Source organism: Ambystoma mexicanum, chromosome 8 (genome assembly GCF_040938575.1).
Source record: "Ambystoma mexicanum isolate Mex_15411 chromosome 8, UKY_AmexF1_1, whole genome shotgun sequence".
Classification (NCBI taxonomy): Eukaryota; Metazoa; Chordata; class Amphibia; order Caudata; family Ambystomatidae; genus Ambystoma; species Ambystoma mexicanum.
Genome location: NC_090929.1, coordinates 1,221,711,115 through 1,221,726,325, shown reverse-complemented (window position 1 = coordinate 1,221,726,325; position 15,211 = coordinate 1,221,711,115).

Genomic DNA, 15,211 nt, shown 5'->3' with positions numbered 1-15,211 from the left:
CAGGACTGGCTTGCCATCTCATACATCACATGGCCAGGAGGAACTTGAGAGCTTAGCATTGTACTAGTGCTGCCTCCACCCATAGCACCCAGATGTCATACGGGTTGGACGAGGGAGGAGTCTCTTTCGAAATGGAGGAGGGTGACTTCATTGAAAAAAAAATATAAGCAGTTGCAGCCTTTGGTCGGGCCCCGCCAACATAATTTATTCTCAATGTGGCTCTGCAAAACAGGTTTGGTATTAATGGAAACCACACACTAGCACCACCACTCCTGCAATTATAAAATAATTGAAATTACATTTCTTCAAGTATTGTTGCCTCAGCAGTACCTCCTCCACCCCTCACTCTCTAATTATGTGCACAACTTGAATTGTCACAAACTCTTTTTTTCAAACAGATAAGGCGCTTGAATTCATGCCTTGCCAGGTGAAGGCACTTATTTAGCACAACTGTGATTTGCTCGGCAATTGATTGTTGGGTACTGTATTCGTCAAATGGTTCTCGAGGTACGCTTTGCGCAATGTTGTGTAACTTTGTGTGGCTTCTTTATACTGTATTTCATTGCCATAACCTTTGTTTTCTGTTTTTGCTTTATTTTTTTTTACAAATCTTAGGTTATTCTTATTGGTGGTTCTGTTTCACATATTTTCACAGGCTAGGTGTGGTGTGATGTGTTTCTAACTTTAAATGCTTGCACATAGTTTCTTCTAGTTGAGGTCACTTTTGCACTTATCATGCAGACTTCGCCCTGAAGATGGACTTTGGTTGGTCCGAAACGCATTGGCCATTGGTGTCTGCCTGTATATAAGAATACATATTTTTGGCCACCAAGCGAGTATATACAATTGTTGTAGCAGTTTGTAAAAGAAACCACAACTTGAAATTGGTATTATACATTGCACTGATTGATTGTTTATTATGCGCTCATACACAAGTGTTTCAAAGCACAACACAAGTGTTTCAAAGCGCATGGAAGGTGCATAGCAGTATTGCTTGATGTTAGTGTGCAGCCTTCGCCGTGCGTTCACACCCAGGGCTTTCTCCACTGTGACATTTAAGCACCCCACTCTTAGAATGGGCAACATTCAAGGTAGAATTGGGGCTTAAGATTGTCTCGTGCACCAATGAAAACTGGCTCAAAGTCTCACTTGGCAGCTCATTCCTTTTGTGACAAACTGTTTGAGGAGCAGGCGCACAACGCCATTGAGCTGGCTGGCTTCAGACCCTCCCTCCCCCCCACACGAAATTTGAGCTTTGGGGAGGGCTTTTTGTTGCTCAGAGACGGGGGAGAAGCCTTTCCTAAAACAGGCAGCTTTAAAGTGTTACTGTGTTCCTGCACAGGGGAGCCGAGTACGCGGGTGCTCCGGGGCCGGGCACCTAGTGCACAGGCTATTTTCATGAAAGTCCTTATACTTATAATGGGACATTTATTTATTTATTTTTTTGCCGTCGCTCCCTCCCCACTCCCCTGACACCCCCCGGGAAAACAAAAGTCTATGCCCCTGTTTGTACAGAATGTTTGCTAGTTTCTGGAAAGGCTTCCATCACCGCGCTGCCTAACAAAAATTAAATGTACACATCAGCCCCCTCCTCACGGATGCAAGCGAACATATAACAACGTTCACATCCGAGGGGAGGGGCTGATGTGCACACTTACTTTTTGTTCGGCAGAGAGGCGAGGGAAACCTTTTCTGAAACTTAGTGTGAAAGGGTGTTGCATGTTAGCTCATTACGTTTGTATGCATGCGTGCAGGGAGTGTGTGTGTTATGTATGAATGAGTGTGTGTGAATGAGTGTATGATGAATGGGGGCTGACTGTGCATGTAAGGGAGCAAGTGTGTGTGTGTGTGTTATATATATATTTGTGCGCTTATGTGTAATGCTGGACCGAGGAGCTGATTTTGGCAGGTAAAGGGTGGGAGGTGGTGGTTGGTAGGAGAGGGATGGGGAAATGAGGACAGCATATATGGGCTCCCTGCCAGACAACCCTTGGGGTAGAATAAGGGTGGTGTGGCCTCTAAGTTTGCCCCACCCAGTTTCTAAAGTGGCCCTGCCCAAAACCAGTTAGACCTCCCCCCACCCACCACCTAAATGTAGATTTCGTTGGATTCCTGTTGAGGAATACCCAAGTGGGGCTTGTTTGGTAAAATGTGCTGCAAACTGTGAATTTTAAAGAATATTTCTTCAGTAACACTGCTCAAATCTATTAGCTGCACAGTGAAGCAACTCATCAAACTGACGCAAAAAGTCTAAAAATGTGGCCCACTTTAAACCAAAACACCGGGCCCACACTCGCATGTTGGGTTTGCACTTTGGGCATTGCCCCGTTACCCTATATGACAGTCCAAGCCTGGGCACATTTGCAGTTTTTAGGCCAAGCAAAGGTCCCCCAAGACCTCCTCTGCCGGTGGCAGCCTAGATAGCTACCTATAAGTCTCTCATTGTAGCAACACAATATAGAGTCATCACTGCCTCCTTGTAAAGTGCTCCACTGCTTTCTAGTAAAGTGTCTGCTCCACTAATACCAGTACATGCACTGTTGTGTGTCACCCCTCCTGGGAGCATGGTAGCTCCCAGGATGAGTGTAATCGTCACATGGTGCTAACCATGAGACCAACATAATAAATACGACGGACCGAGTGCAGCGGGCCCAATGGCGGGGCCCTGCCCTTGGACGGTGCCCCTGCTGGGCAACACCGTCCAACCTGAAGGTCCTAGCAGTGTGACCACAGCTGCCTGTGCAACCCCGTCTTGGGTGCCCCCAGAGCCGGAGCTGCAGTGAGCTGGGTGCCCCCAGCCCACGCGTCTACCTCCGGTGATCCGGATAATACAGGGGGCCCCCTGTTGTTGTTCCGCTGCGTGAACGCAGCCCAAAGGTCCCTGTCGGGTGATCCCGATACCAGCTGTGGCCGGTGTAACGTCACTTTTTGCTATGTATCAAAAAATCCTACCCTGCTGACTGAGCATGCGTGCGCAGGCTTAATCATTACTTACGGATAGGATTTTTTGACACCAGGAATGTGGTGTGCCTGTCTTTCTGGGGTCCCCTGGGTGCAATACATTTAACTTTATGAGAGCCAGGCTAACTAAAATAACAGAGCAGAGTGAAGCCGTGTCAGGAGCGACTCCAAAAGGGATGGATAGAGCACAAACCCAGCGGACGAAAGAACCTGAACCCAGCGGACACTTTGTTTTATAAGCTCCCAGGATTCTAGTAAGCACTAAATGTGGAAAACATATTAAAGAATCCATAAAAAAATGTATATGTATGTGTATGTGAACTAAGTGTATTATTAACGTGATAATAATGCATTTAGTTTGCATACACGTACATATTCGTGATAAGTCCTGCTGACTGCGCATGCGTACTCATGCTCAGCGTTTGCAGGAAGCCTGAATACACAGTGCGCTCTGCGTGCATCTCTCAATCAGCCTCAAGGATACAGGTCTCCATGTACAGCTCTGAACCGGCACGCTCAAGCCTTCACAATAAACACAAAGCTGTTCCATATCACACAGTCCTGCTTTTCCTTGGTATTTGCATTCTGTGACTTGGAGGCCTTTATACATGTATAATGGGGAGAAGGCAAAACTGTAGTATCAAAATGCAAAGAAAAAAACGTACAACTAATTTACGTTGGGCAACTTCAGATCGTGTTTATATAGCACACCATGTGGGTGTCTTGAGGTGCTAGACTTAAAATAGCTAGGCCATTAATGTCCATCGTGTTATATGATGGCTTAATTATAGTAACGAAAGTCTATTACTGATGCGGGTTCAATGTAAATGTCTACACCTATTAATGCTTGTTATATGTACAGCATCAATGCATTGTTTATATCATGTTATAATACTGATTTGTATCTACAACATAGTAATACCGCTATGATATGTGTCATTTATGATGTGCTCAAATGCCATTGCACATAGCACTTGCGATATCTAATAAATAGCACTGGTAGGACTTAAAGAAATGTAAATATCTGGCACACTTATGCTTGCGGAATGTAATCATCTGTACGCCCCTGGTACCTATCAGAATGGTTTAATACTAAACATTCAATATGGTTTGTGCTTGACTGTCTGTTGCTAGTGCATAGTGCAAGTCTGGCCACATTGTATCAGATGCTAGTGCATGTTGCAGGTCTGGTCCAATTGTATCAGACGCTAGTGCAGGGTTCCGGTCTGGCCACATTGTATCAGACGCTAGTGCATGGTGCAGGTCTGGCCACATTGTATCAGACGCCAGTGTATGGTGCAGAACTGGCTGCATTGTATCAGACGCTAGTCTATGGTGCAGGTCTGGCCACATAGTATCAGACGCTAGTGCATGGTGCAGGTCTGGCCACATTGTATCAGATGCTAGTGAATGATGCCGGTCTGGCCACATTGTATCAAACGCAAGTGCAGCATTCTGGTCTGGCCACATTGTATAAGACGCTAGTGCATGGTGCAGGTCTGGCCACATTGTATCAGACGGTAGTGTATGGTGCAGAACTGGCCCCATTATATCAGATTCTAGTGCATGGTGCAGGTCTGGCCGCATTATCTCAGATTCTAGTGCATGGTGCAGGTCTGGCCACATTGACTCAGATTCTAGTGCATACTGTAGATCTGGCCACATTGTATCAGACGCTAGTGCATGGTGCTGGGCTGGCCACATTGTATCAGACGCTAGTGCATGGTGCAGGTCTGGCCACATTGTATCAGACGCTAGTGTATGGTGCAGAACTGGCCCCATTATATCAGATTCTAGTGCATGGTGCAGGTCTGGCCGCATTATCTCAGATTCTAGTGCATGGTGTAGGTCTGGCCGCATAGTAGCAGGTGCTAGTGCAGTTCTGGCCACATAGTATAAGATGCTCGTGCATGTTGCAGGTCTGGTAGCATTATTATCAGATCATAGTTCATAGTGCAGGTCTGGCCGCACAGTAGCAGGTGGGCAGGAGCATCGGGTGGGCAGGAGCCCAGCATGCATCAGTCCAGCCAGCTGATCTGCAAATACCGAGCCGCTGCAGAAACTAACGCCGCATCTGCATCCAGGAATGCATATCAGAGCAATCCACTGCTGTTTTACTACCCGATCCCAGGAGGGTTCAGGTATCCATTGCCACGTTGTTTCTACTTTACCAAATCACCAGAATCCACCTTATCTGGGCTGCATCTTCGTTTACAGACCACAAGGAGCCACCAAAATGGCAGCCGCTGATTTTGTTTATTAGGTTGCCTAGCAACCACACAGCGATCCCATTGGCATGTCAACACCTTTTGTTGGGAGAGGAAGGTGTGAGCCGGTGTAACGTCACTTTTTGCTATGTGTCAAAAAATCCTACCAGGAATGTGGTGTGCCTATCTTTCTGGGGTCCCTGGGGTGCAATACGTTAAACTTCATGAGAGCCAGGCTCACTCAAATAACAGAACATGGTGAAGCCGTGTCACTACAAACTTCAAAACAGACGTAAAAAGCACGAACCCAGCAGACGAAAGAACCTGAACCCAGCAGACACTTTGTTTTATAAGCTCCCAGGATTCTAGTAAGCACTAAATGTGCAAAACATATTAAATAATCCATAAAAAATGTATATGCATTTAGTTTGCATACACGTACATATTTGTGATAAGTCCTGCTGACTGCGCATGCGTACTCATCCTCAGCGTGTGCAGGAAGCCTGAATACACAGTGCGCTCTGCGTGCATCCCTCAATCAGCCTCAAGGATACAGGTCTCCGTGTACAGCTCTGAACCTGTGCGCTCAAGCCTTCACAATAAACAAAATGTTCAGTGAACACAAGTAGCCTTCATAATACACACACGCCACTGAGTATACAGTCTTGACCATGCACCGTGTACACACCGGCAAACTTCACAACACAGTCATACATAACTCTACACCAGCCTTATTTATGCATTCCTCCTCACTGTCGTGTGCAACAGCAGCATTCATAATACACTCATCATTCTGTGTACAGCTCTGACAGTGCACACAGTGCTCAGGAACCACCAGCAGCTTGCACCATACAGACAGTCTTTACTGCCTCGGGACAGAACAGTTTTCACAGTACACACAACCCTTGGTGTACAACGGTAGAATGCACAGGGTTTGCCGTTGCCAACTATGGGCCCGATTCATTGCATTTTTTGCACTGTTCAAAGTGACTTTGCTCTGCTGAAAAGTGACTTTGCAGTAGTGCAAAGTCACTTTGAATCGTGTAAAAAATTCCATGAATCAGATTCAGGCCCTATATGCGGTCTTCACAGCACACACAGGCATCGGTGCACAACAGAAGCCTTCACAACGCCTACATCGTTCCACATACAGCTCGACAACTCAACGGTGGCACTGGCAATACACGAAGCCCTGCACACACCCACACAGCAGCTTGGAACCCTCACCTCCCCCAGTAACTGACTGCAACAACACATGGGACCATTACACACATTTCACAACATGTATTAGTACTTTTACTCATCGATACTGTGCACAACTCTCTCGGTGTGAAGAGCTTGAGCCACTTAGCCCAACAGGGAGTATGTATGTACGCCCATGCGCAAAAGACAATGTGTTGTGTACAGCTAACATGTGTGTTGTGCACAGCCCGGGGTACTTGCATTGCAAACAGCCCTGATAGCCATGGGTTTACCAACACTTGACCCAATACAGACTACTGCTGTGTGAGCAGCCCCTGCTCTGCCCAGCTTTCGCGCCGCGGTGTGTGTTCCCCATCCTCAGATCCGCCAGTTTGGTGCTGGGGTTTGTTTCCTCTCCTTTTGCCCAGCTGATGTCCCCTGTCACTCCCCTTGGCTCCTCTGCAACCTACTCAGGAGTTGTATCTAGTGGTCGCCTTTCTGATCTCTGTGCAGCCAGCGGTTATAAATAACTGAGGACACAGGAGGAAGGGGGAGGAGGTAGCAGAGCTTGGGGATGCAGGCACAACTATGTGAAGAACACGGGCAGGGCGTGGAGAGGGAGGACGAGACTAGGAAGGGGAGGAGAGGGTGGACAACACTGGGATGAGGAGCCTAGGCAGGGCGTGGAGAGGGAGGACAACAATGGAAGGTCATATGCAGGGCATGGAGAGGGAGGACAAAAATGGAAAACGCATAGGCCGGACGTGCAGAGGGAGGGCAATAGAAGCACATGGGCAGGGCGTGGAAAGGGAGGACAACGATGGTAAGAGGAGCATAGGCAGGACATGGGGAGGGAGACCACCCTGATAAGAGGAGCATAGGCAGGGCATGGAAAGGGGGAACAACCCGGACGAGAGGAGTAGGGCGTGGAAACGGAGGACAATACTGGCAAATGGAGTATAAGCTGGGCGTGGAAAGGAAAGACAACACTGGGAAGAGTAGTATAGGCAAGGTGTGGACAGATAACGTCCACAATCGTAGAAGCATTTCCAGGGCATGGAGAGGGAGGACACTAATGGAAGCGGGCATATATAGGGCACAGAGAGCAAGGACAACACTGGTAAGAGATGTATAGACAAGGCACAAAGAGGAAAGACAGCGCACTGAAGGTCTAAGCAGGGAGCAGTACGGGGGCGGACGCGCATAGAGAAGAAGCATAAGTAGGGAAATGGGGTGGAAGGCAACATAGGGCAGCACATAGGCAGGGTGTGGCAAGGACAATACTGGGATACGAAGTATAAGAAGAGTGTGAGTAGTTAGGACCACAAGAGGAAAAGGAGTATAGGCTGGGTGTGGTAAGGGAGGAGAATATAGGGAAGAGACTAGCCAGGGTGTGGAGAGGCAGGGTAGCAGGAAGGGATGTATACAAATTGTTCGTTTGACAATTGATCGAATTACAATTGACCTTTTCACAATTGACCGAATTGTGAAGGTCAATTGTAACATATATGTGGGGGGAAACCCCCCACAACCCTCCACCTAACGCCAAACCCGCCAAAACCCCTATATATATATATATAAATATATATCACCAAACAGATATATATATATTTCTATATATATATATACGGTCAATTGTGAAAAGGTCAATTGTGACCCTTTAAATTCGGTCAATTGTTCATTCGAACAATTGTAAACGAACAATTTGGGTAATACCGCAGGAAGCTCTTAGTGGAGAACACAGGCAGTGCTTGAAGAGATGTGGGCAGTATTGGCCAGCACCACAGGCCTTGTTTGGTCCATCGTAGAGAGAGGACTGCAGGCAGTGCTTGGTAGGGGTCAGAGTTTGGGGAGGCGCACAGTCAAGTCTTGGAGATACATTAGCATTATTAATTTTGCGCATCCAGTACTATGGAGGCGTGCTTATTGGCAGAGGAGCACATCTAGAGCTTGAAGGGGCGTGGTTATCACTAGAAGAGAACATGCAGTGCTATGAGAGGCACTGTTATTGGGGGGTACAGTGTTGTTTGGAAGGAACCTCACTGTACTGCTCCTGAAACAGTGTCATTGATAATGTAAATGCATCTGTCGGATAGCTCAGTCAGTTCAGTGCTCTCTGCTGAGAACTGTGCTCATCCTCAGATCTGCCAAGTCTGGCCAAGCCAAGATCAGTCAGGGTCTTCAAGACAAGCCCCTGCTGGGTTGCTACAAACCCTCTGAAGGCGTGGGGTGGAGTGCGCTGAAAGCTGATGCCTTGTTTTCCACTGCAAGCAGCGCTTAAAGGACATGCCCACCCTAATAATCATGCACACCCCACCCTAGCATCTTCCAGCACCCCACTTAAACACCTATCGTGCACCTCAGCACAGAACACCACCCTCCCTGGTTTGCTCCAGCTCTACAACCCACACCCTCAAGCTCACCTTAGCAATGAACTAGCCAAGCACTCTTGCCACCCACCACAACCCTAAATCACCGCAGTACAACGGCTCATGCCACCCAACTTCCCCACACCACCCACATAACCCACCCACGCTACCTCAGCCCGCTTCCTCACCACCTCACCAACATCACCCCAGCCACCTTTAACCCACCACCTTCCCCACTCCATCCACTCACCAAAGCTAAATTCTCTCTTCCCTCATCCCACACATCCTTACCGCACCACTTTACCCAACATGCACAGACCCTTACTCACCACAGCCCACCACCCATTCACCTTACCTCACACAAACACACCCCCACACCATGTCGTCCCAGCATGCTACCCACCCTGGTTTGGCTCAACACACCAACCTGCACACCCAACAAAACTTACCCCAGAACACCTCAAATGACCCATCCTACCTCATCCCCAGCACGGTATAGTCATTCCATCTCACTGCCTCCCACCGTAGCTTGACACAGCATACCTCCCAGCAACCCTTGATCGCCCAAGCACAACATCAACCATTCTAGATCACCCCAACAGCTCATCCTTCCACTCTAGATCACCCCAGCAGCTCATCCTTCCACATTAGATCACCCCAGCAGCTCATCCTTCCACACTAGATCACCCCAGCATCCTTCCACACTAGATCACCCCAGTAGCCCAACCTCCAGTATACTCTCACCCTACCGCCCACCCTTTCATCCTACCTCACCGGAGCACTCCAAATGGCCTTGAAACCTAACAACACCCCCTTTACTAACCCACCCTAGCATGCCCTGGCCTGCCACTCATTAACCCAGCCGAGCCCCACCCAGAATCCCAAACTTTCACTAGCCCCTCAACCAAAAACCAACCCTAGTTGACCCCAGCTCACCTACTTCACCCTAGCACCCCATCTTAGATCGTCTTGTCACCCTACCTACTCCCGAAACTCACTTAGCCTAGTTTACCTTAGCACTGAAACCCACTTGCTCTAGATCACCCCAGTAGTGAATCCCAACCATCCGAGCACACCCCAGTCCTATGTTATGTTATGTTATGTTATGTTACTTGCCATTTATATAGCGCTCTATATATCATTGGTATGACCTCAAAGCGCTGGTAGGTTGAACACCTTCGGGAACCGTAGTTCTGGTCAACAATATACCTGCCTCAGCTTTGCCCTTCCTCCATCCATGTACCCTAGCACATGCCAGCCTAAAGCTCACCACACCCAACCCCACTTCACTTCATCCACCCAGCCTGTCCCAACGACCTCACCTCACCCTAAACCCTCACCCAGAAATCTCAAACCGCCCACAATCACCCCACTAATACACCTAATTCCACCCAACCACCGCCTCTCCTCAACCAAACCAACCCCCCACTACCTCACATCACCCCATCTATAGCACCCACCCAACCATGTCACCTGCTCACCCAACCTCATCACATTAGCTCACCTCATCCAACATAATATCACCCCACCACCTCACTGACCCCAGGACCCCTCCCACCTAGGCTAACAATAGCACAAACGCGTGAGGACCCTAGCTTACCCTAGCACAATATCCACCTACTCTAGCTCATCCAAGCACAACAACCCATTTTTCATAACTAGCCCCAGAACACCATAGCTCACCCCAACACCCCACTCACACACGCTAGGTCACCTCGAAGTAACACACCACCCACCCAACCCAGCGTTCCCCAGCAACCCACCCAGAGCTCACCCCAGGAGTCCACCCACCCAAGCTCACCCAAGCATCTCAATAGCTCACCCACACTTGCTACCCCAGGATCACACCTAACCCTCTACCCACTCTTCCTCACCTAGAATCCCCCCTGCTGGTTGCAGCATCACACCAACACACACACCCTAAGAACCCACCCAAGCTCACTCCCATACCCTAGCCCACCCCATACCCTATGACACTCTGATCACTCCCAGCCCGGCTACATCACTGCAACACATGCGGCTCACCCCAGCACCCCAACCACCCTTGCGCACCCTAGCAAACCCTACCTCACCCTAGCAAACCTACTGCACCCCAGCACAACCTACTACACCCAGGAACCCTAGCTCAGCCAAGCATTCACACCCAATGCAAATGCAATAAAAACAAGCACCACTCATTCAACAAAGCTCATCCCAGCAGTCCACCTATCCAACCACTGCCAAAGCCCCCCAGAAAACATGAGTTCACCCCAGTGGCCCATTCTCCCAGTCACACAACCTCCCTCACACCTCATCCGACCTCACACACCCCACCAAACTTCAACAAACCACTTTGCCTCATCCTACACAAGCTTACCCAACAATGTTACCCCACGGAAGCTCCCCAGCATAACATCAACCCACCCTAGCTCTCCCAGCACGCCACCCATCTACCCTAACTAATCACTGCACAATACATATCCACCCTAACTCCTTCCAGTACATAAACCTCCTGGTCTAGCTTGCCCTGGCACAATACACCATAAGCTGCCTCTCTCCAGCACACCACCCACCCACCCTAGCTCACAAGATAGCTCACCACAAAAAAAACATCCACTCACCCTAACTCTTACTAGCATACAATCTACCCACCCTAGCTCACCTGTGCAGTAAAACCACCCTCCTCTAGCTCTTAGCAATACCCCCAGCACCCTAGATCACCCCAGCACAAGATCACTATAGCGCCCCATCTGTCAATTCAAGCTCGCCAAAGCATCCCATCATCCAAGCATCCAACCGACCATAAGCTCCCCGAACACTGCACACATTTTAACTCATCCCAGCCCCTAGCCACTCACTCTAGCTCACCACAACACAGGACCCACCCACCTAGCTCATCAGGTACAACAGCTCACACCAGCAAAACGCCCCCGCCTAGCATGACAGACTAGCATGCCAATCCTAATTCACTCCAGCAAACCATCCATCCTAGTTCACCCTAGCCGGACTCCCACCAGAACTAATCCCAACAACCCCACCGGCCTACCCTAATTCACCTCATCATCCCACTGGATCTAAGCTCATACCAGCACCCAGCCCACTTAACCTAGCCACCCAGCATCTGAACAAGCTTACATAGCTTATCTCAGCACATCACCCACCCACCCTAGGACACTAGCGAAAATAACAACGTCACCGTGGCTCATCCAAGCACCCACCATAACTCACCCCAGCACAGCACCCACCCAGCCTAGCTCACCCCAGCAGCCCACCCACCCACATAAGCTCATCCGAGCTGTAAAGCCAAGCACTCAATTACATCCCAGTACAGGCTCCTCTCAAGACATCAAACACCATCCTAGAATGTATCTTATTGATGCCCACCCACTGCATCAACCAAGCAAACCCTAGCTCGCACAAGCATCATATAGATCACACAAGCATCCCCTAGCACACACACGCATCCCCTAGCACACACACTCATCCCCTAGCACACACAAGTATCCCATATCACACACAAGCATCCTATAGCTCGATCAAGCACAACACACACCCAACTGAGCTAAAAGCAGCAGACTTTAAGGGCCTCAGTAATTCCATTACTGACACCTTTTTGGGCGGTAGCAGAATTACTGCCATTTTTCACAAACCACTGAATTATAAATTTGGATATAAAGTGGAGGATTTACACCCAGCAACAACTCCGCCGGTGGTAAATCCACTACACACATGGGGAATTACACCACATTACCACCACTTGTAATCCCATGGCGCACTCATGGGACCAAGTGGCGGTAATGGTAATGAAGAATAGGGGCCACTGAATGAACATTAAACATGTAATGAAGCCCTTTGCACCCATATTAGCACAACCCAGCAGCCTATTCACCACAGTGTTGCACCCAAACCAGGTCACTGTAGGACCTCCTCCACCAACCCTAGCGCCTCCAATCACTCCATCCTCCCACTCTAGCTTAGACCTGGCACCAAACATGCCCCAGTTCAAGCCAGCACCTCAACGACCCCCAGCACAGCACTGACCCACTGCAGCTCACTCGCCGCAATGCCCACTCACCTAGGTCACCCCAGCATAGCCTCCACCAATCCTGGCACAACCCAGCACAGCACTGACCCAACTTCTGTTCAATGCGATAGTTGGCTCCGGGCCACAGATACCAGAATGCATTTGGTGGGGTACCCACATAGGGGAGCACATAAAATATTGCACAGCGGCTCCCGAACCTCAGGTCAAGCATGTCTCAAACGCCTCGTGGTGAATGGTGTAGGTTGTCCAATGGTTAAGGCACAAGGTTAAGGAATTTAGGGCAGTAAACAGAGGCAGGACACTGATGTGCGAGCAATTTCAGTGCCAGTAGACAGGGCACAGCATAGATAGAACGCAAACTCTGGGTGCAATGAAGCGTGATGTTAATTAAGAATTGTTGTGACTGGCACTGGGCATCGTAACAGTTGTAATAAATGTATCTGGAATGAATTAAGAAGAGTTGAGCATTGTGCACCCTGACATGATGTGAATGCACGACCAGGTGGTTGCTAGCTGATCGCTTGTAGGGAGAGCATTAGCTCCCAGAGCTATCTTGCCCTGAAGAGGAAACTAAAAGTTGTACACACATTGTTCATTATTTAACGTTCAACGGGATTATGTCATGATCCCGGCTCAAACACAAGCGAAGAACACAAAAGTATGCCAGTCAGGTAACACAATGGTGTCCCCTCCAAAAACATCTTTCTTTTTGTAGATACCCTGATTACTGGACAATTATCAACACACTTGTTCTGTGACCAAATTGTACAGTTTCTTTTCATGGTGTATGAAATGGTAGGACAATCCTATTTTTTTAGCCAACCGCGCGTTGCACCCTGGAACTTGGAGTTCCATATTAAATTTGACATATAATAAATACTACGAGCTCCAAAATGCAGAAGCCTGTAAAGCTATGTAAATGCAGAAATGAATACTACAAGTGTGCAGTGGACCTCTGCTGCACCAGTCTGTATGCAGACATGATCACATTGGCCTCTTGGTGTCCCCCACACCTAACACCTAGTGGTGAGCCCCCCACCAGCCATGGAGATTCACCGGCTTGGGGGGAAGGGATGCAGGCAGCTCCAAGGGGAAGGGACGCCTGGCAAATTGGGAGAGTGTGATCAAAGGGAGGGCATACTGGGGTGAAGAGGATGGCAGGAGGCAGAAGGACATTGGCCAAATACTGGGGCAAGGTGTGAGGGGCTATCCAGAGGCAAGGCTGGATAGTGGGAGGCAGGGAAATGCTTATATGCACAGATTTGGGGAGTAGTAGCCCTCTTTGTTTGCTGACTTGAACGGTGAAAGGTGTAGAGTCCCTGAGTAGTACTGCTGCAGCCTTTCCGGGTAAGTTTGTTCTTAAATAACTTACATTTGCTTTGGTTTCCCATTTTGCTATGGCAACTTATTCAAAAGTCACTTCCATGGTTGGAATTGTGCTGTAGAAAGACCAGGGCATATTGCCTCTGTGACGTTTGTGTGTCCCCCCCACCCGCTCCAACCCCTCTTGCCCCCCAGGAAGCTCTTTTTACTGTGACCATAAGGTGGCCAGAGAGAACGCTGCCATTAGTGGACCTTTGCGGCACCAGTCTGTATGCAGACATGACCACATTGGCCTCTCAGCCCTTGTGGATGATTCTCCATGCCCGCTTGGGCTCTTTCACACATGCGCGCGTGCTCGCATCCATCCGCTCACTCCCCTCCCCTCCCCGCCCCCACTGCAGTACATGCCCAGGTTTCCTCCATCATCTTCCGTATTCAGAGAAAGCTTTGATGTTTAACCTGCTGAGGTCAATAAATGAGCACCGTAATCTGTTGGTAATCAGCAGCGCTCAGAAGCCTGTAGCACTATGTAACTGCAAAAATGAATACTAAATAAAGTGTGCAGTGCGTGCGCATGCTCAGTCATGACTTATAGTTAAATAGTGGGGTCAGGGCCGCCGAAATAGCAGAGGCATCTTTGTACAGAGGAAAGCAGTAGGCACGGGGGGGGTGCTTAGGGTAGTGTCTACACACCTAAGCCATTTTACACCGGCCCAGGGCGTGGGAGAGGGAGTGCCCCCGCCTTAGATCTGGTTTGATGTGGTCAAGGCTTAGTGCTGCCCGGATGAGCCATCTCCCCCAGCAGTAACATGAGGTGGGCAGGGCAAAGCATGCTGATGTCAGGGAGAAGGGAGGGGAGCCTGGCGTTCCACAAGACCCTCATTCATGGGGGATCTGGGCTGTGCCGGAGGTCTCATCAGGATCGAAAGTCGGAGAGGCGGGGCCCTTTTGTTGGAAGGGCGATTTTCTCACACCCCAGTCTATATTTACACAATAATCTGCTTTCCTCATTTTGCCATTAATATGCCCGCCTCCATTAAGAAATTACCTGCTAATAAAACGCCTCTTTGAAGAAAGCACATCAGTGTTTGGGCTGCCGTAAGAGGGCACTCTGCACCCCACCCACGTGTGACAGCATACTGCCG